Source organism: Hydra vulgaris, chromosome 08 (assembly GCF_038396675.1).
Source record: "Hydra vulgaris chromosome 08, alternate assembly HydraT2T_AEP".
In the NCBI taxonomy this organism is placed as follows: domain Eukaryota; kingdom Metazoa; phylum Cnidaria; class Hydrozoa; order Anthoathecata; family Hydridae; genus Hydra; species Hydra vulgaris.
The window spans coordinates 41,728,939-41,750,000 of record NC_088927.1 but is presented as its reverse complement, the minus strand read 5'-3'; the positions used below and the strand labels follow the sequence as shown (position 1 = coordinate 41,750,000).

Below are 21,062 nucleotides of genomic sequence, written 5' to 3'. Positions count from 1 at the left end.
TTCCGTGTAACGTATTAGGTAAATTTTTATTACAGAATTTATAAATTCTGTGTTTTATCATCCGGTTGCGTTTTTATTAAGTTGTTTTATAAGATTTTTCGATTATAAATCTGTTTTGCTTACAGAAAAATACTCCAGAAATTAAGAAAAAGTGGCTGATAAAATTGATATAAAAAACTATCCTTCGAAATACCAACTGTAATTAATTTTCTATTGTGCTTGTATTAAATTGGGTAAAACAGTCAAGCGCAAATTAAAATATATTTTAGAATCCAGCTTTATCATTTTAACCAAAGACAAATACTTATTGCTAGTGTTCAAAAATTCGTTTTTGTTTAGGTTCATGAAAATATTTTCAGTGTAGAAATAAATAAAATAGTAAAGCATTGACAAAACTCCACCACAAATTTTGAAATTGTTGGTAATAAATGCACAATTGCTACATTTGGTTGGTGAGACAGGGACTAGATGCAACCGGGGTAAGTTGCAACAGGGGTATGTTGCAACAGGGGTAAGTTGCAACAGAGGTAAGTTGCAACAGGGGTAAGTTGCAGCAGGGGTAAGTTGCAGCTCTTTTTAAAGTTTTTAGTTTTACTGAAAGCTAAAAGGTATATAAATTTTATAAAGGAATGGAAAACAAATGAACTTACAAAACTTACATATGAACTTACTAAAATAAACAAATGAACTTACAAAACTTACATATGAACTTACTAAAATAAACAAATGAACTTACAAAACTTACATATGAACTTACCAAAATAAACAAATGAACTTACAAAACTTACATATGAGCTTACTAAAATAAACAAATGAACTTACAAAACTTACGTATGAACTTACCAAAATAAACAAATGAACTTACAAAACTTACATATGAGCTTACTAAAATAAACAAATGAACTTACAAAACTTCCAGATGAACTTACTAAAATAAAGAGAAGTAAAAAAGTTATTTTCAAACACAAAAAGCAAAAAAATAAAAAGAAAGAAAAACAGAACTATTTTCAAATTAAATTAAATAATTTATAGAAAATTTAAAGTAAATAATATACATCGATTAAAGTAATTTAGTGATTAAATGAAGTGGTGAAACGCCTACGGGGTAAGTTGTATCAAATTTATAAGGGTTGAAGTATAATGTATCTTAGATTTTAAGCTATTCTATCCTATCCTCTAATAAACTATTATTGAACTTCTGTGTTTGCACAGAACACATGGCAGTTAAAGCCGAGTTAATGGAGAGAAAGAGTTGCAGCACTTTTTTAATAAGAAAATGTGAACAAAAGTCAATGCAATTATCTAACTTACATAAACTTCAAATTATTTAATGTTAAAAGTTATATCAAGTTTTACAGTTTTACTTTTACTTAAAAACTGCATTGCAGCAACCTCTTAATTTTGATTTATAGCATATATTTGCCTTTTTATAAAGTTATACTGCCTTTAGTTTATTAAATAGTGTTAAAAATTCTAGTACGTCATAGTACAGTATGTCTTAGTGGCCGTAATGTTTAGGTCGCTTTGCTTCTGAAGTTCATCGCGGATGTTCAAATCTACTCGCTTGCACTTTTAATTTTTTTATATTTTATTATTTCAGTTTTCGAATTTTCTTACCTAACATATATAAAGATATTATGGACTATAACAAATAAAAAGGAAAAAATTTTAAAAAGTTTAAGGTTATGATCCTCTGAAAAACTTTAACGAGTCCAATGTTAACATGTTTCAAAAATTTTTAATTGAAGCACTATTTTATTCTCTGAAAACAACAAATATATAAAATGAAAAGACAAAACCATAAGAAAAATTAAAAAAAAAAAAAATTATCAAAACCCTCCAGGAATATATTTTGAGTTTTTTTCTTGATCATCTTTGTCTAAAAAACTATGCTTAATTTTTCTTTGTTGTTTCCTTTTCTTTTGAAATTGTCTAAATTGTCTAGAGACCGCCTTATAGTTTCTTTTTTTCTTTTCATTAAGTTTCATGGATGTAACATTCTATTAGTTGAAATTTAGTTAGCACAGAGAAGATTCCATGTGAAACTTCATTAAATTCAATAACAGCTGTATTATCTCTAGACTCTTAGACTGTTCTACCAACAAAAAATATTTTTTTTAACAAAGTCTACAAATAATCTGACTGAGTGCCTCGTTGGTATTTTGCGTCTTACCATGAAGATATTTTTTGAGTAAATCATCTGAAGATAAATCATTAAAAGTTGGTTTCAAAATGTTAAAGACTGCAACAGAAATATTTTTGTATTCTACAAAAGCATTTACACCATGAACATTGTCTGAATAAATATGCACCAAGCGTCAGTGTTTTTTGGGCACATACGGTGTCAACATTCCTTGTCGTGAAATCTTTACAGTGAAACAAATCCGCTCAAACAACTTTTTTCATTGCATACAAATTTAAAGGAGGAGGTGTTGTCATATCTCAGCAAAATCATCATCCATAGCAAAATTTTGAGAGTATTTCAACATCAACACTTTTTTTTATTAATGATTATTGTTACTAAACCATTAAGGGAGGATTATCCTCGGGTTTGCAAAACTGTTATTAAATTTTTTAATAACAGTTTTGAAAATCCTAAAGTTTATTAAAATAAAGTAATCAGATTTCTTCAGATTCGTATTCTCCTCTTGACCTGATTTTGCAGATTCACTTTCTGTGTCAGGAGAAAAATTATAAACATCATCAACAGTATTTAATACATTATTTTTGACAACAACAGCTTTTTCTTTGATTTGTTGGTCATCACTTATGTATATGAAAGATTTTATGGGATTGAGAAGATGCTGGTTTATTATTTTTTTCTTCCTGCTATATAAATTCTTGTTCCCCTTAGTCATTATTTAAATATAATTTTAAATAGATTTGCAATATAAATAAATCGCAACGATAGAATTATCTTGTCTTATCTCCACTTTTTGAAAAAACTGACTTATTGATAGTGTTATATATTCCAGATAAATACTTTTCTACTGCATTGAAACCTAATTTATAAGTAAAAAAGTTGCAGAGGAAACATAGATTATAAAAATGCTTTTATATGGCGTCTTCTAAAGTTTTTATTTTTTAAGTTGTTTTATCTCAAAACTTAAAAAAGTGGTGATAGAACAAGATAATTCTAACGTCACAAAACATCCAAACGAAATCAATAGTCGAATTCGCAGCACTTTTATTGTTTTTTAACTATTACAGCCTGTTTTTTCAACTTATGACTTAAAGCTGCGCATAACCAAAACGAGATTATATATTCATATCATTTTTTAACTAATGTAAAATATATTTGACTAAGTTATTGACCTAAAAATAAGTGAAAAAATAGTTGCTATGAGGGTTTCTAAGGATAAACTTTTTAGTTACCTAAATATAACAGCTTATATCTTTTTGTTTAGAGTTTGCACTTCATCCAAATTTACAGTAGTAATGAAGTTCACAAGTAATAAAGGAATAAAATGAGCTTTAAAAAAATCAAAATTTTTTATTAGAAAAAAGCTTTTATAAGTGAAGTACTACCTTAAAATTTTTAAAAACATCAAAACACAGAAATTCGTTGCGTCTATGATAGAGATACTTATGTTGTTAAAGTGTTTGAGTTTCTACATTTATATTCTTACATAACTTTATATAACTATATATGAATATATACAGCTGTTTTTCTATCTTACTAAAAAATATTGAAGTAAGAATTAAGTATAGAAATGGTCGGTGTGAAGTAGAATTATTAAGAAACGTATTTTACGTTACCGGACAGCTAGTAATAGAAGAATTTGTTTACAAAACCTTTTTATAATGTAATGCAATGTATGAATTTTCACATAACAATAGTACTGTAGCTCTAATAAAAAACATCTGAGATTGAAGATTATTTCTGTATTTAAATTTTTTGTTATTTCAAATATAAAATTTATGTGAAATAATATAAATGACAAAGTAACTTAAAAATGTTTCAAACTCTCTGCAAGATTTATACTATCAAAGTATTGCGTTGCAACTTACCCTGTTCACTGTTGCAACTTGACCCAGAAAGGGGTAATTTACAAAACTTTTTTTATGCATTAATTTATTTAAATCTTTTCAAAATAATTAGTTTAAATTACCAAAATTAAAGTGTATTCAATTCCTAAGCTATATTACTAAAATTAAAGCTTCCGTATTTTTTAAAACATAATTTACATAAAAGATAATATTTAAAATATAAATAAAAAAAAGACTTTTAAATATTGTCACTTGAACATTCAAAACACGTCACACGGAGATAATTCTGACGGAGAATCCGCAAAAAGGAATTCTTAAATGAATTTAAACTGTTTACAGTGTCACTGTTGGAGGCAGAAAAAGTTGATCAGCGTCAGCTTCTAGCTGAAGTTGAAAAGACGTTTAGCCGCAATCCCTAATTATATATGTTTATTTTCTTTTTGCAGACTTTATCAATAGGTTTTAAATAATTTTTAAACTGTTTTACATTAAATACTAGGTGGCTACAAAACTTATTTTTGCGACTGTTATGTAAAATTCAAAAATTGTATTTCACTAATCAGTTGTAGCACATCTATTCTTTCGAGATGCATATACTAAAGAAGATATAGCGGTCGCTGTAGCAAATGTGGTAAGTTTAAACTACACGTTCCTTTACATAATGTCTTACAATATGTAATAATAATATCTGTTAACCTTTTACTACCTAACAACCTTTGCTATAAGGTGTTACTGCATAGGTATCTAAATATTTTATTTATTTTTAGCGAAGAAGCGTAAATGGTGCATCAAAGCATTTCTAATACAACGTTTAAAGACAAGATTTGTGAAAAAGTTCAATTGCTCAAAAAAATGGGGTCCCGCACTTATTTGACGGAAGCTGAGGAGTATTAATATTATCAGCAATCAAAGGAGATTTCATACTGTCACCATAATGTCACTTATGCCTAGTCTATTGGAGGATGAACGTTTGATAGAGAAAAATAAACAGGGATAGACCTTATTAACTTGTTAGATAAATGATTAGTACATATATTTTGTTTTATCATTTTACCAAGGCGTTATAATAGGTTAGTTGATAGGAGGGAAAACGAAGCTCAAAATCGTTTAAAAATGTGGTACAGTCTTAGTAGTATTAATATTTCAGCGGCAAGTCAACTTGGCGTATTTGCGTTGAAAAAAAATAATCTTGAAATGTAGTTTGTAAACTTTAAAATCTGTAATCAACGTAGATTACTCTTTTAAAAGTTTACTGGTTATGTTTTAACAACTGTTTGAACTGTCATTAAGTAACCAAAAACAAATCACAACCTACGTAAAGTAATCGCTGGATTTAAATAAAAATTACTATATTTTAAATAAAAACATATAAAATACGTTTTTGGAAATCCGGCAAAAATACTACCAATTCCTATAAAGACACTTATTAATTCAACTCTAATCCAGAAAATTTATTATAAGTTGTTCAAAAAGCACAACATAAAAAAAAAACAATATACTAACTCTAAATATTGCTAACGAATTTTTGTAAACTTCCATCTTTTATTTGCAATGCTTGGATTGCTTATGACGTTTTGAAACAAGATCATTGGATAATTTTTTAAAAAGTGGATTGTGATAAGTTAGTTTTAAGTTATGATAACTTAAAAAGCTAGTAATAGAAGAAGATGTTTACAAAACCTTTTTATAATGTAATACTTTCTTGAAAAATTACGTTTTTTCACTTCATTCTCATTCCAGCTATATTATAACTTTTCGATTTTACTACTGTTTTTTGGTTTAGTTTTACCATTCTTTTTTAAGGTACAAGTTATTTATATCAAGGCATAATAACGTAACTAAGCGTATAACGGAGTCACTGAGCGTTAAACGACGCAATGTATCACATGATCTAATGTACCCAACACATACTTGTAAATGAAAATTATATTAGTACACATAGGTGTTGTATAAATCAGAAATATTTCAATATAAGATTGGGCAAGTAGGTTTAGTATTTAAATTGTAACAATATTTTTGATTAGCTAGTTTCTAACTTTCAACTTAATTTCATCAGTTAAAAAATTATCTATCGCAATAAAAATAGGTTGACCATAGTCAACCTAGGTTTATTTCGATAGACAAATCAAAAATATTATAACAATTTAAATACTAATCCTACTTGCCCAATTTTTGTATTGAAATATTTTTGATTTATACAACACCTAAGTGTACTAATATAATTTTCATTTACAAGTATATGTTAGGTGCATTAGGTCATGTGATACATTATGTCAGTTAACGCTCAGTGACTCCGTCATAAGACTTCGTGACTCATTTAAAAAGGAATTTTATGACCATATGAAATTTAAAAAAATTTAAATACACCAACCTACCTATTATGTATGTAGTACAATCAGAGGCAATTTTACGGTGTGTGTTTTTGTGTGTGTGGGGGGGGGGGGGGAAAGGGGGTAGAGGGTGGTTTCACCCACCAAACCACCAAAAGATGATGATTTTCAACTAATAGTCGGGTTTTTTACAAATTTAGTTGGCAAGTTGGGTGTTTTACACCATCTAGTCGGGTGAATTATTGTTTTGAGAAACTTTTTTGTTGTTGTTGTTGTCTTTAAGGAACCAGTCGGTACTTTCAAAACATTAACATCCCCCCCCCCCCCATCGATTTTATTTGTAGAGTCGCCTCTGACTACAACAGTAATTAACCTAGATTTAGCTATCAAAAATTTTCATAGGAAGAGTTAGAGTTGTCGCGCAAGAGCTGCACTCTACCTCAGTGATTCTCAATTAAAAGTAGTCAATAATTATAACTTGCATGCTGTAGCAATTACATGCTGAGAAAAATACGGCTTCAAAAAACGGATGTTCAAGAACGTGGGGTGCGAGCATGGGAAACATGCCAGTGGACACCATTTTAAACTTTCAGGGGCCATAGTTTCTTGTTTATTAGTGGAGACCATTTGTTCTAAGAGCATCGTTAAGAAAAATCTTTCTCTACACAATCAAACTTCGAGATCAATTATTTATTAAAAATCTAAAATATCGGCAAATACTGCGTATTTTTCCCTATATATAGTTTTAATACCTAATATCAATCATTTATTTATTTATTTATGAAAACGGTTCATGCTATATTTACAAGATTTACGTATAAATTTATAATAAAATTATTGCTAAACACTTTTTTTATCAACATTTATTTTTTTATAAAATGTAAACTATAGTTATAAAAGTTCATCAAATATGAAAAAACTCTTAAAACAATTTAGAACTGAAAAGTGAATAATTTAGAACTGAAAAGTGAATAATTTAGAATTGAAAAGAGTTCAAAGTTCAAAAAACAGTTAGAACATTCAAAACTAAATATATATATATATATATTTATAATATATATATTTATATATTTATAATATATATATTTATAATATATATATATTTATAATATATATATATTTATAATATATATATATATATATTTATATATATATATATATCTATATATATATATATATATCTATATATATATATATATATATATATATATATATATATATATATATATATATATATATATATATATATATATATATATATATATATATATATATATATACATATATATTAACGAAGAAAAAACAACTTTTTCTATGGTACTTTAAGTTTCATGCCTATACGGCAATCATCAGCCATTGAATACAAATTCAAAAACAAAAAAAAAACAAAAAAAAAAAAGTAGTAATTAAATTATTTTCAAACATAGCCAATTCTTTTATATGTGGAGGACATTTTGCAGATTTAATGCCATATTTCTCGGGTTTGGATGAATTAGTTTCGTCAGAAAATTTATTCAGAAAGAATAAAGCTTTCCACCTCATTCTTTTTATGAGTGCTTCAGTCTTCTCCAGTAACTGTAATAAGAATTCTTTTTCCGTTGGAATAGGAATATTTTTAATTGAGTAATTAAAGTTTATTTTCTCCATTGTGTGGACGACTTGGAGTAGAGTGCTCAACTAATTGGAGCGTATATATTGATATTTGAGGCTGTTTTGTATTATAATAATAAAACAAAACTCATAGTCGTAAAAGAGTGCTTAATATTAAAAAGATACTTCAAATAGAGCGATATACATATATATTAACGAAGAAAAAACAACTTTTTCTATGGTACTTTAAGTTTCATGCCTATACGGCAATCATCAGCCATTGAATACAAATTCAAAAACAAAAAAAAACCGCTAAAATTACAAAATACTGTGTAGTGGGATCTTAACGTCGCTAAGAAAAAACAAAATATCAGCTAATCACCGGTGTCAAAAAAAGATAAGAGGAATTACTATTAAATAATTAATAATTAATTACTAATAAATTTTCTGACGAAACTAATTCATCCAAACCCGAGAACTATGGCATTAAATCCAAAGAAGAGTATAACCACCTCCTTAAGAACGCCGTTACATCTACATATAAAAAGGCTGACCAAAATCTGAAAGATCAAATAAATATTGAAAGCAAACACCTTTTAACTAATCATGATGTTTTCAACAGAATTGAACTAAATGGCACCTCCAATTGTTTTATCACTCTAAAAGACCACAAGGATAATTTTTTAAACAACCCTACAGTTCGCCTATTAAATCCTGCAAAAAACGAAGTAGGTAGAGTTTCTAAAGTTATTCTATCAAAAATAAATAGTGATCTTAGAAAAAAAGTTTGCATTAATCAATGGCTAAACTCACAGAACGTTATAGATTGGTTTCAAAGTATTCAAGAAAAACATTTATACAAATTCTTAATTTTCGATATAACTGATTTTTATCCTTCAATTAATGAAAATTTACTGATTAACGCTATAGCCTTTGCTGAAAAATACTTAATTATAAAACAAGATGAAAAAAAGTTAATATACCATGCCAGGAAATCATTATTATTTAACAACGGTGAAGCTTGGATTAAAAAAAGTGGAGGCTTATTTGATGTCACCATGGAAGCCTTTGATGGCGCAGAAGTTTGTGAGTTAGTTGGAATATTTATCTTGTTTCAATTATCACAATCTTACGATAAAGATGAATTCGGATTGTATAGAGATGATGGTCTAGCAGTGTTTAAGAACCGGAGTGGCCAACAGATGGAAAAAATTAAAAAGCACTTCGTGAAAATTTTTAATAATAATGATCTTCATATATCTATCAGCTGTAATTTTAAAATTGTTAATTATCTGGACTTAACGTTAAATCTTAATGACAGTTCTTTCCAACCTTACTGCAAGCCTGGTAATTCCATCAGTTATATAAATGCTGCCTCTAACCACCCTCCTAGTATACTAAAAAGCCTTCCTCAAACTATAGAACTAAGATTGTCAACCAATTCTTCTAACGAAAATATTTTTAAACAATCCATCCCTCCTTATCAAGATGCATTATTTAAATCAGGTTTTATCTGCAAATTCACCTACCATTCAAATAAAAAACAGATCCCATTCAAAAATCACAAGCGAAACATAATTTGGTACAACCCACCTTTCAGTACCAATGTTGCAACAAAAATAGGAAGTCGTTTTTTGAACATGGTAGACCTGCACTTTCCGGTTGGCCACAACCTTCGTAAGATATTTAATCGAAATACCATTAAAATAAGCTACTCATGTATGCCAAACATTAAGTCCATCATTAATTCGCACAATCACAGGATATTATATAGCCAAGGTAAAGATGAGGGAAAAACATGCAACTGTGTCAATAAATCCATCTGTCCCATGAACAATCAGTGCTTGTCGAAGAACATCGTTTATCAAGCGACCGTGTCGTCAAATGAACCTGACTACAAAGAAAAAGTATATTTTGGCTTATGTGAAACTCCATTTAAATTTCGGTATGCTAACCATCTAAAATCTTTTAACATTAATAAATATAAAAATGATACCGAATTGTCTAAAGAAATTTGGGACATAAAAGTCAAAATGTTTACACCCTTAATTAAGTGGAAAATTGTAAAACGTTGCAATCCTTATAACACTTCGTCAAAAATTTGCAATCTTTGTTTATACGAAAAATTCCTTATTTTAACATATAAAGGTGATAACTTGTTAAATAAACGAAATGAGTTGATTTCAAAATGCAGACACAAGAATAAATTCCTCTTATCTTTTTTTGACACCGGTGATTAGCTGATATTTTGTTTTTTCTTAGCGACGTTAAGATCCCACTACACAGTATTTTGTAATTTTAGCGGTTTTTTTTTGTTTTTGAATTTTTATTCAATGGCTGATGATTGCCGTATAGGCATGAAACTTAAAGTACCATAGAAAAAGTTGTTTTTTCTTCGTTAATATATATGTATATCGCTCTATTTGAAGTATCTTTTTAATATTGAGCACTCTTTTACGACTATGAGTTTTGTTTTATTATTATAATACAAAACAGCCTCAAATATCAATATATATATATATATATATATATATATATATATATATATATATATATATATATATATATATATATATATACATATATATTATAAATAAAAGATAAAAGAAAAAAGAAAAATAATAATACTTTACATAAACTGTCTCTAACGAAAAGAAAAGAGTCCAGAGAAAGCGGATTAATCTAAGGCAACAATATTAACACTTTAGATTAACTGCCATCAGGAAAAGGAAAGAATCCAGAAACGGAGGGTTATCCGTATGAAGCAACATGAATATTTACAGAAGGAGTAAAAAGTCCTACAGCCTTCTCGTTGGTGCACTTCGTTAGATTAAAGACTCATTTAAAGAAGTGCACCAACGAGAAGGTAAGTAATAAATGTCCAATTTATGAACAGAATATCCAAGACAACATTTTTATTAGTTTTAATTTAGATGGGTAATTGAGGACAATGCCAAGTAAGTAATAATAAAATAATACCTTAAGACTTTGTTGCTTGATTCATAAAATCTTTATTCATCACTGCATCACTTAGTTTATGATTTAAAAGATAAACATCCGACAGATGTTAAAACTTTTGAAATCATTTCTAAAAGGTCAGCATGTACTTTTATAACTCAAGTAGCATCATTACAAAATTCGACAAGTTAGCGTTAATTTTTTGAAGTCTAAATGTTCTTTTCCATTAAAATTATCAAAATGAGTAGTTATTCTTAATATGTATTACCTTTATCTTGTAAGTAACATGCAGCATTTGTTAGCTCTATTCATAACTATAAGGCAATCACATTTAAATTTTATATTTACAGAATCTTTAATAAATATTATATTACTGATATTGAATTGCAAACATGCCTTATAATCTAAATGATATATATTATATATATATATATATATATATATATATATATATATATATATATATATATAAATATATATATATATATATATATATATATATATATATATATATATATATATATATATATATATATATATATATATATATATATATATATGTATATATATATTTATGTACAGTGTCCGACAAAAAAAAAGTTTAGATAGACATGCAAGTGAACTCAACAAAATTTCTACAACTGATATAGAAAAAAATAAACAATAAATTTTTATTTGGTGCATTGATTCTGATAGAAAAAAAACAAGAAAAAGTTGACGAAAATTTGAGAATTTTTATTGAAATAACGAAATAGACCAAACTAATACTTTGTGGTGAAGCCACGGCTTTTGATCACTGCCTTGCACCGACGAGGCATACTCTCAACAAGTGATTGTAAGAGTTCCTCAGAAATTAAAACAACTCTTCTTCATTTTTTGGAGCTCTTGTTTTGATTCCATGATCCAATATACTCCAGAGATTCTCGATAGGGTTTAGATCAGGACTTTGAGCTGGCCTAGAAAGAACCACTAATTTTTTGTTCTTCAAATAATTTTTTACATTGTTTGCCGTATGTTTCGGGTCATTATCTTACTGAAAGACCCAACTTTTATCTTTAAAGAGCTCATTTGCACTAGGTATCAGTTGATGAATTAAGATTTTTTTGTACATTTTACTGTCCTTACCAGGAATTTTATACAAACGACCAACACCCGATGAAGTAAAACATCCCGATACATTCTCTTTTTTATCGTGCTTTGTGTAACCGCATAACACGCGACCGTCCACTGAAGCGCAAACAAAATGGTGACTCATCACTCCAAAAAACATTTTTCCATTGTTCGATTGTCAATTCTGATATTGCTTTGCCCATTGATGTCTTTTTTTCCGGTTACTTTCAGAAATAAATGGTTTTTAAACGCTCCAGTAAGATTTAAATTTCCCAATAGAATGGATCCTTCGAAGAACCGTCCGTTCGTCAACATCCAGTTTAAATTTTCTCTTTATTTCAGCCGCTGTTATCTTTCTATTCCTTCGAACCTCTCTTATAATTAATCTGTCCTCTCTGGCAGTTGTTTTACGCCTTCTTCCGCTCCCTTCTTTGCGTTTAAAACTTCCCGTCAAATAATACTTGAACAAAAATCTTCGAATTGTAGTGCACCATCGATTCAATTTTTTTCTTATTTTATGATCAGTGTATCCACTTTCATGCCATGCCACGATTTGGCCATTTTTAAACTCAGTGAGTTGTTTTCTTATCTTTTTTTGAGTTGTCTAGCGCATTGTTTGACTTGGGTGCTTTGATAGAAAAAGTGACAATTGAAACAAGAAAAATAATTTAGGATTACGTTTTCGCTCACAATAAATATTTTTTTCCCAACTCGCCAAAAATTTGTCCGGAATTCGACATGTCAAGCTCTAATTGACAAATAATAAAATGACGTAAACATGTGGTTGTAGTTTGCCCAAAGATATTTCTAGAATATTAAAGATACACTATTGAAATGAATTATTTCTTCCTGAAATAGTATTAAAAAATATATATATTGTAAAGAATATTTGATCGTCATTCTTTTTTGCTGTAATTTTTTTAGAGTTTACGTAAGCTTTTTTTTTGTCGGACACTTTATATATATATATTTCTTTATATATATACATATATATATATATATATATATACATATATATATATATATATATATATATATATATATATATATATAAATATATATATATATATATGTATATATATATATATACATATATAAACATATATATATATATATATATATATATATATATATAATATATATATATATATATATATATATATATATATATATATATATATATATATACAGTGTCCGACAAAAAAAATGTTTAGGTAAACTCTAAAAAAATTACAACAAAAAAGAATGACAATCAAATATTCTTTACAATATATATATTTTTTAATACTAATTCAGGAAGAAATAATTCATTTCAATAGTGTATTTTTAATATTCTAGAAATATCTTTGGGCAAACTACAACCACATGTTTACGTCATTTTATTATTTGTCAATTAGAGCTTGACATGTCGAATTCCGGACAAATTTTTGGCGAGTTGGGAAAAAAAATATTTATTGTGAGCAAAAACGTAATCCTAAATTATTTTTCTTGCTTCAATTGTCGCTTTTTCTATCAAAGCACCCAAGTCGAACGATGCGCCAGACAACTCAAAAAAAGATAAGAAAACAACTCACTGAGTTTGAAAATGGCCAAATCGTGGCGTGGCATGAAAGTGGATACACTGATCATGAAATAAGAAAAAAATTGAATCGATGGTGCACTACAATTCGAAGATTTTTGTTCAGGTATTATTTGACGGAAAGTTTTAAACGCAAAGAAGGAAGCGGAAGAAGGCGTAAAACAACTGCCAGAGATGACAGAATAATTATAAGAGAGGTTCGAAAGAATAGAAAGATAACAGCGGCTGAAATAAAGAGAAATTTTAAACTCGTGGTTGACAAACGGACGGTTCTTCGAAGGATCCATTCTATTGGGAAATTTAAATCTTACTGGAGCGTTAAAAAACCGTTTATTTCTGAAAGTAACCCCCTAAACTTAACAAAAATAGATGTATGTATTAAAAAAAGATAATGGTTTCTAAAAGTGTATAAACAACTTTTAGAAACCATTACCTTTTCATTTAAATAAAAGTTTACTAAACCTCATTTTCATCGTCAATGAAAGCACGCTAAACGTTTTATAAATTTTTAAGGCTGTTTTGCTTTAGCTGAACCTTTTTTCTTTAAAATGAATGTTTTAAATATAAATCAATTTAATATTCAAATGGTCTTTATTTTATGTATAAATGACAAATTAATAAGTTCGAGTCTCCTTTTTATAACTTATAGTCACTAAAGGTAAAAAGCAAATACAACATATAAAACGAAAACTTTATTAGAAAACAATTTTCGTACGCTACTTTTGGAATATCTTGTATTTCATGGCTTGTAGGCTTTTGATGGAAAAAAATAATTTTTTAATTTCTGAATTTTCAGAGTTTACAGCAGCTCTAGTTACTTCTAAATAATTTTTGTCTACCTAATGATGGGGTTTTAGGAACAACATTAGGTAGACATTTAGGTGCATTGAGTAGCATAAAAAGAAAAGTTTACAATGCTTTCCGGGAAATCATTTTACAACAATTTTAATGGCAACTACACAGCCAAAAATTTCTAGTAGCGTAACCATTAAGTAGTTACAAAAAACTGGCGTGCAAAATGTCTATCAAAATGCACTATCAGCATTCTCGTTGGAACTTTTTTAGACCGAGCCCAATTAAAAATAGCTAGTGAAGAACTAAGTGTATAGTTTCATCATATGCATTAATTTAAAACAATTATTTCTTCTAGTTGTAATACTTTTTATTTACCAAAGTAAAAATAAATTTTATTTTGTTTCCAATTCAATTTTTACAAACGGAGCTGTTTGCCCCCAAAGTATTTTTTTGGTAATTTTTTATAACAAGTAACATCATTACTTTTTGTTTGTTTATATCGCCATTTAATAACATTTACAATTTAATAGTATAAAAAAGAAATACTGGCTGGGTACCAAGTAGAAGACATTATTTTGTTTTATCACCTAACTCCAATTATGCGTATTTACAATAAACATGTCATAAATGTATAGTTTACAAATTATTTATTGAAAACTACTTAATAGTTTTTGAAGCTGACACCAATAGCTTGTCACATATATACAATAGCATGTCACAAAGCATGACAAAATAAACATGTCATTAATGTATAGTTTACTAATTATTTATTAAAAACTACTTAATAGTTTTTGAAGCTGACACGAATTCACTATTATGTCTCATTATGATTTCATAGCTCAACATCTCAATCTTAAGCTATTCAAAAAACATTTTTTTTGAATAATAGATTGTATAAAAGATGTCACAATCTGAATGGGTATATCTTGTGAACTGTTTATATGATTATAAAAAATCTTCCTTTACTTGGTTCCAAATAATTCAACACTGTTAAGATAAGGAGAAAACAAGAAATAATAAATTGATGTCAGAATATGTTTAAGAATCTAGGTTCTTTATCTAAATCTAAGTTGGACCCGAGTAGTGCACAAATGTTTTTGGGCCAATTCTTTATCAATGTTCAGCTCAGCATAAATTTATGGCGTGGCGTGAAGCAATAACAAAATTGTTACATTTGAAAACGCCTGTGACAAAACTGTAAAAAAGAAAGCCAAATATTTAAAGATTTTTCATTTGTTTGTTTTGATATTTGGTTTGAAGAAAATTTAGACTAAAAAATCGTTAATAACATTAATACTAATAATATCATTAAAGGTTTATCTAAACATGAGTTAATAAAAAACTATAATCAAAACCAACAACCAGATTTTAAAAAAAGCTGCTACATCTATCCCTTATATAATGTATATGAACTTAGAATTAAAATGTCTCGAGAACATCATGTAGATAAATATTTAGTACCCATTGCGTTTTAATTTGGTGTTTTATACCATCAAAACAGTTTTTAAAATATTAAAATAAAATAATACGAATGTATTTTGATACTTTATTATTGTTATTTAATTTGTATTTTAGAAAACATTTTTTTTAAACTTTGTCCATCTCCAAGCTTAAGTGGTATGTATATATATATATATATATATATATATATATATATATATATATATATATATATATATATATATATATATGTATATATATATATATATATATATATATATATATATATATATATATATATATATATACATATATATATATATATATATATATATATATATATATATATATATATATATATATATATATATATACATATATATATATATATATGTATATATATATATATATATATATATATATATATATATATATATATATATATATATATATATATACACATATATATATATATATATATATATATATATATATATATATATATATATATACATATATATATATATATCGATCCTAGGTCCGTTCTTATTTTTAATTTATGTTAATGATTTTAATAATGCATCAGTTAAACTAAATGTTTGCAGACGATACAAATCTATTTTTATCTTACTGCAATATTAATCAACTTTATGCTGATATGAACATTAAATTAGAAAAAGTAAATGATTGGTTCAGGTTAAATAAACTTTCTCTTAACGTTGAAAAAACACAAAATACCTTGTTTCATGAATAAACAAAAGGAGAAAACTTTCCTCTTAAACTGCCAAAACTTATTATAAATTAAAAACAAATTAAAAAACAAGATACTACAAAGTTTTTAGGAGTTATTGTGGATGATCATTTATCATGGCTCCCATTTATATAATATATACAGTCAAAAATTAGTAGAACCATTTGTATTATGTATCGAACTCGCCCATACATAAATTCATATAGTCTCAAGCTCATATACTTCAGCTTAATCTATTGTTATATTACTTATGCAAATATTACGTGGGCAAGTTGTCGACCAACAAAACTTAAAAAAATTCTTTCCTCACAAAAACATGCTTGTAGAATTATATACAACAAATAAAGGAGGGACCACACTAAACCTTTAATGATGGATATGAAAATGATGAACATATATCAGATAAATATTTACTAACACTTAATATTTATGTATAAATATACCAATAATCTAACTCCTGAAATCTTTATAAGTAAAAATCTAAATGAGAAGTATTTCTTAATAAATCAAAGTAACACATATAAATTACCTAAAAAAGTAAACAAATACACAGAATATAGTATAACTTATAGAGGTCTCAAGCTATGGGACCTCTATAACGCTTTTCTAAACTCTTTTCTGAAAGGCAATTTAAATATGGCAAAATCTTTAAATTCATTTCAGTGTCAAACAAAAATATACGTTTTAAATCTAACGGATTAATTTTTGATTTTATTCACAAAAAATTGCTTTTTAAGCATTATATCTGATTATTAAACTGTTTGTATTTTTAAATATTAAATGTAATTTTTATATATTATATTTTGAATATGATATCATATATTTAATTTAAAATTTGTATTTAAATATCTTCTTTTTATGACCTTTTGTGACTATTAATATTATATCTTCTTCTTAACTATTTGTATCAAAGTATATATATATATATACACACACACACACATATATATAAATATATATATATATATATATATATATATATATATATATATATATATATAAATATATATATATACATGTATATATATATATGTATATATATATATATATATATATATATTAAATAAAATTTTTTCACTTTTTCAATATTATATCTTCTTTTTTGACTGATTGAGGGTGTTTGTACTTTTAATTGATACAACTTCTTTTTTCTCTATTTTTATTCTTAAATATTATATCTTCTTTTTTACTATTTCTTTTTTTCCTCCTAAAATATCTACTTGATTTATTAACCATATATTACTGTTATTGTTATGATCTGTAAGGGCTCTATGAAAAGATTAGGTTGGTATCTTGCCATCCATATTTTCTTTGAGCCCCTGTCTGTTTTTTATTTATACAATTGTAATTATATTTTAATTTTTTGTGAAAGGGAATTGCTGTTTATATAAACAGCAAAATAAAATAAAATTAATATATATATATATATATATATATATATATATATATATATATATATATATATATATATATATATAATATATATTTATTATATATATATATATATATATATATATATATATATATATATATATATTTATTATATTAATAATAATAATACTAAATATGTATACATATAACAATACGAAATGTTTTTGAAATTTTGTGTGTAAAACTTTTATTGATAAATAAAACTAACAGTTGTTTAAATATTTTTATCTGAAGTTATACTGGAAAAGGTGTGCTTAGCATTTTTACCGTCTGTTATTAAAAATATTGATCTTTCAGTTAAAGGCCGATATTATAAACTGACAGCAACTTTTTTTAACTCAAAAACTTACACTCAAATAAATAGGCTAGTTATACATTTATTTAGAAGTTTTTGGCGTTAATATAGGTTAAAAAATAGGATTTATGTACTGTATATAAACTATATAGTATAATATGTATAAATATATGCTTCATATAGCGCACTAAATATATTAAAAATTAGTCAAATAAAGAAATACAACGACATACGACTGTTTTTATTGATACTAAACAAATCTGCTACAGTCATGTCGGCTTCAAAAAGTTGCTAAAAATAGTCTTTTGTTTTTATTCTTTTTTAGATCAATAACTTTTATGTAACGTTTCAAGTCTATCACTTAAATATATACCCAGTGGGTAAGGTACTTTTTATAAACATTCTTAAGATGTTTTTATAAGGTATAAACCTTATAAAAAAGTCCATAATAAGTTTGAACATTTTAAAAACTTTTTAAAAACGTATTGTTACCACAGTGGTATACCCAAATTTATTTTGTTAAAAAAATAAAAAAAGATACAAAAAAAAAAAAAAACCTAAAAGTTTGTTTGTCTAAATTATGTTGCTTTGCTAATTTTTTAATAAACATTGTTTTGATAAACATTGTACTGATGGTCTTTCAGCTCAAGATATTTTTTTTTTACAAAAGTTGCAATCGCAGTTTTTCACTTATCAAAGAAGATGCAAAATTTCAAAGAAGAATAAAAAGAAGATACAAGGTATTCGCGGTGAATAACATAAGAAGTTAATCATATTCATGTCTTGATTTTGATTTAACTGAAAACAAGTTGACATGATAAAAAAAAGTTTTTTTTAAATTTATAAATACAACGGATTTTGTTTTCATAAATCAAAAACACTGATTTTCGAAATCTGAGTTAAAGTCCAGATTTCTGGAATATTCAAAATTGCAAAATTTGCATCAAAACACAGTAAAATATTTTTTTAAACATATTACTAATTTGAAAATCAATTGGTTTGTAAATACTAAAAAATCAAAAGTTTAATGTTATAACCCAATAATTACACACTATTTAGTTGAATTTATACCGTTTGTCTTTTTTTTATGAAAAAGACAACACGCATACTCAGTATGAGGAAAAGCACCAAAAACAACAAATATATTGAACTTAATATTTATAAGCTTTATAAAATATTGTTAAAACTTATTTAATTAACTTAACATATTTATACACAAAGAAATCATCTATTATACAACTATTATACACAAAGAAATCATCTATTAGAAATAACAAGCTATTTCTTATAAATATTTTTATGTTTTCTGCTTTTAGTTTTTTTTAGGTAATAAGTTAAAATAGTTCTTAAATTCGATTTTTCATCAACTCTTTGACTCGTTATTATCTGCTTTAATTATTTTGTTTATTGGGCTTTTCTTTTTATCTACCAGTGTTTTTCCTTGAAATTTATGCTGAAAAAACTCCCCTATTTTAGCAACAAACTCATTGATCTCTTTGTCTAAAATTGAAAAAAAAATAAAAATAAAAAGTTGTTCTGAATATAAAAAGTAAATAAAAATATAAAAAACTAACATTATAAAAATATTACTGTTAAAAGAACAAAAGTAAAAATATATATAAACCGAATATAAGTAATTTTTTTTTATGTTATAAATTTACATATTATAATTTAAATCTACCTTTGCTAACTTCAGGTTCAAAGCAACCACTCCATCTAAAATATTCGCAGTTTGTTGCTGTTAACGAAAAGATAATTAAGTTGAGGAAGACGACAGCTTGAAGTATGGTAATGGTCATTTTATAAACCTTTTTATGTTTAAAAAATTACTGTTAGAGTTTAAATGGTAAACTCAGTAATCTTATCAATCGCTGTTTTCACATTTAAAATCTTTTATTTATATAAAAGTTAACGAAATATGATTGGTGGATATATTAGTTATACCCTATTGGGCAAAAATAATAATGAAAAAAAAAAGTTAACAATAAACTTAAACATAAAATAACTGTGCATGTATGCATGTACGACATTTGTTTAATAATTTATTTCATTTGATGCCAATGAGGCAAGTGTCTTGTTATGAAAATAAACTTTACATTACCTGAACTACTTTTTTCAGGCATTATTTTCAAACAAGTTGTAAAAGTATTAAAAAAGAAAAATAATAAAATAAAGTTTCAATGGTTACAAGAACGGTTTTTTTTATTATACTTCAGAAAATAAGGTAATTTCTAAGAGAATTTAATATCTTTTCTTTTTGTCTGATTGCGCTAGTTCATTAAACATTATTACTTATCATATTTTTAATTTCTTTTTATGTAAATTTCTCTTCAAAATGTTAACAGAAATTTAATAATTTTATATATAAAATAAATATATTATATATAATTTATATTATATATAAATTTAATTTATGTATAAAATATAAATTATATTATATATAAATTTAATAATTTTATATATATATATATGCATATATATATATATATATATATATATATATATATATATATATATATATATATATATATATATATATATTTATATATATATATATATATATGTATATATATATATATATATATATATATATATATATATATATATATATGTATATATATATATATATATATATATATATATATGTATTTATATATATATATATATATACATATATATATGTATATGTATATATATATATATATATATATATATATAGATATATATATATATATATATATATATATATATATATATATATATATATATATATATACATATACATATATATAT

At 25.6% G+C, this 21,062-nt stretch overlaps 1 long non-coding RNA gene across 1 annotated transcript; it reads right to left on the bottom strand.

Moving 5' to 3' along the window:
* Nucleotides 1-19,714: 19,714 nt before the first annotated feature.
* LOC136084315 (uncharacterized) lies at nt 19,715-20,340 on the bottom strand. The gene is made up of 2 exons (XR_010640476.1): nt 19,951-20,340; nt 19,715-19,769 (listed from the first exon to the last, which is right to left on the bottom strand). It is a non-coding gene; the product is annotated as an uncharacterized LOC136084315 (long non-coding RNA).
* Between the last annotated feature and the right edge of the window lie 722 nt (nt 20,341-21,062).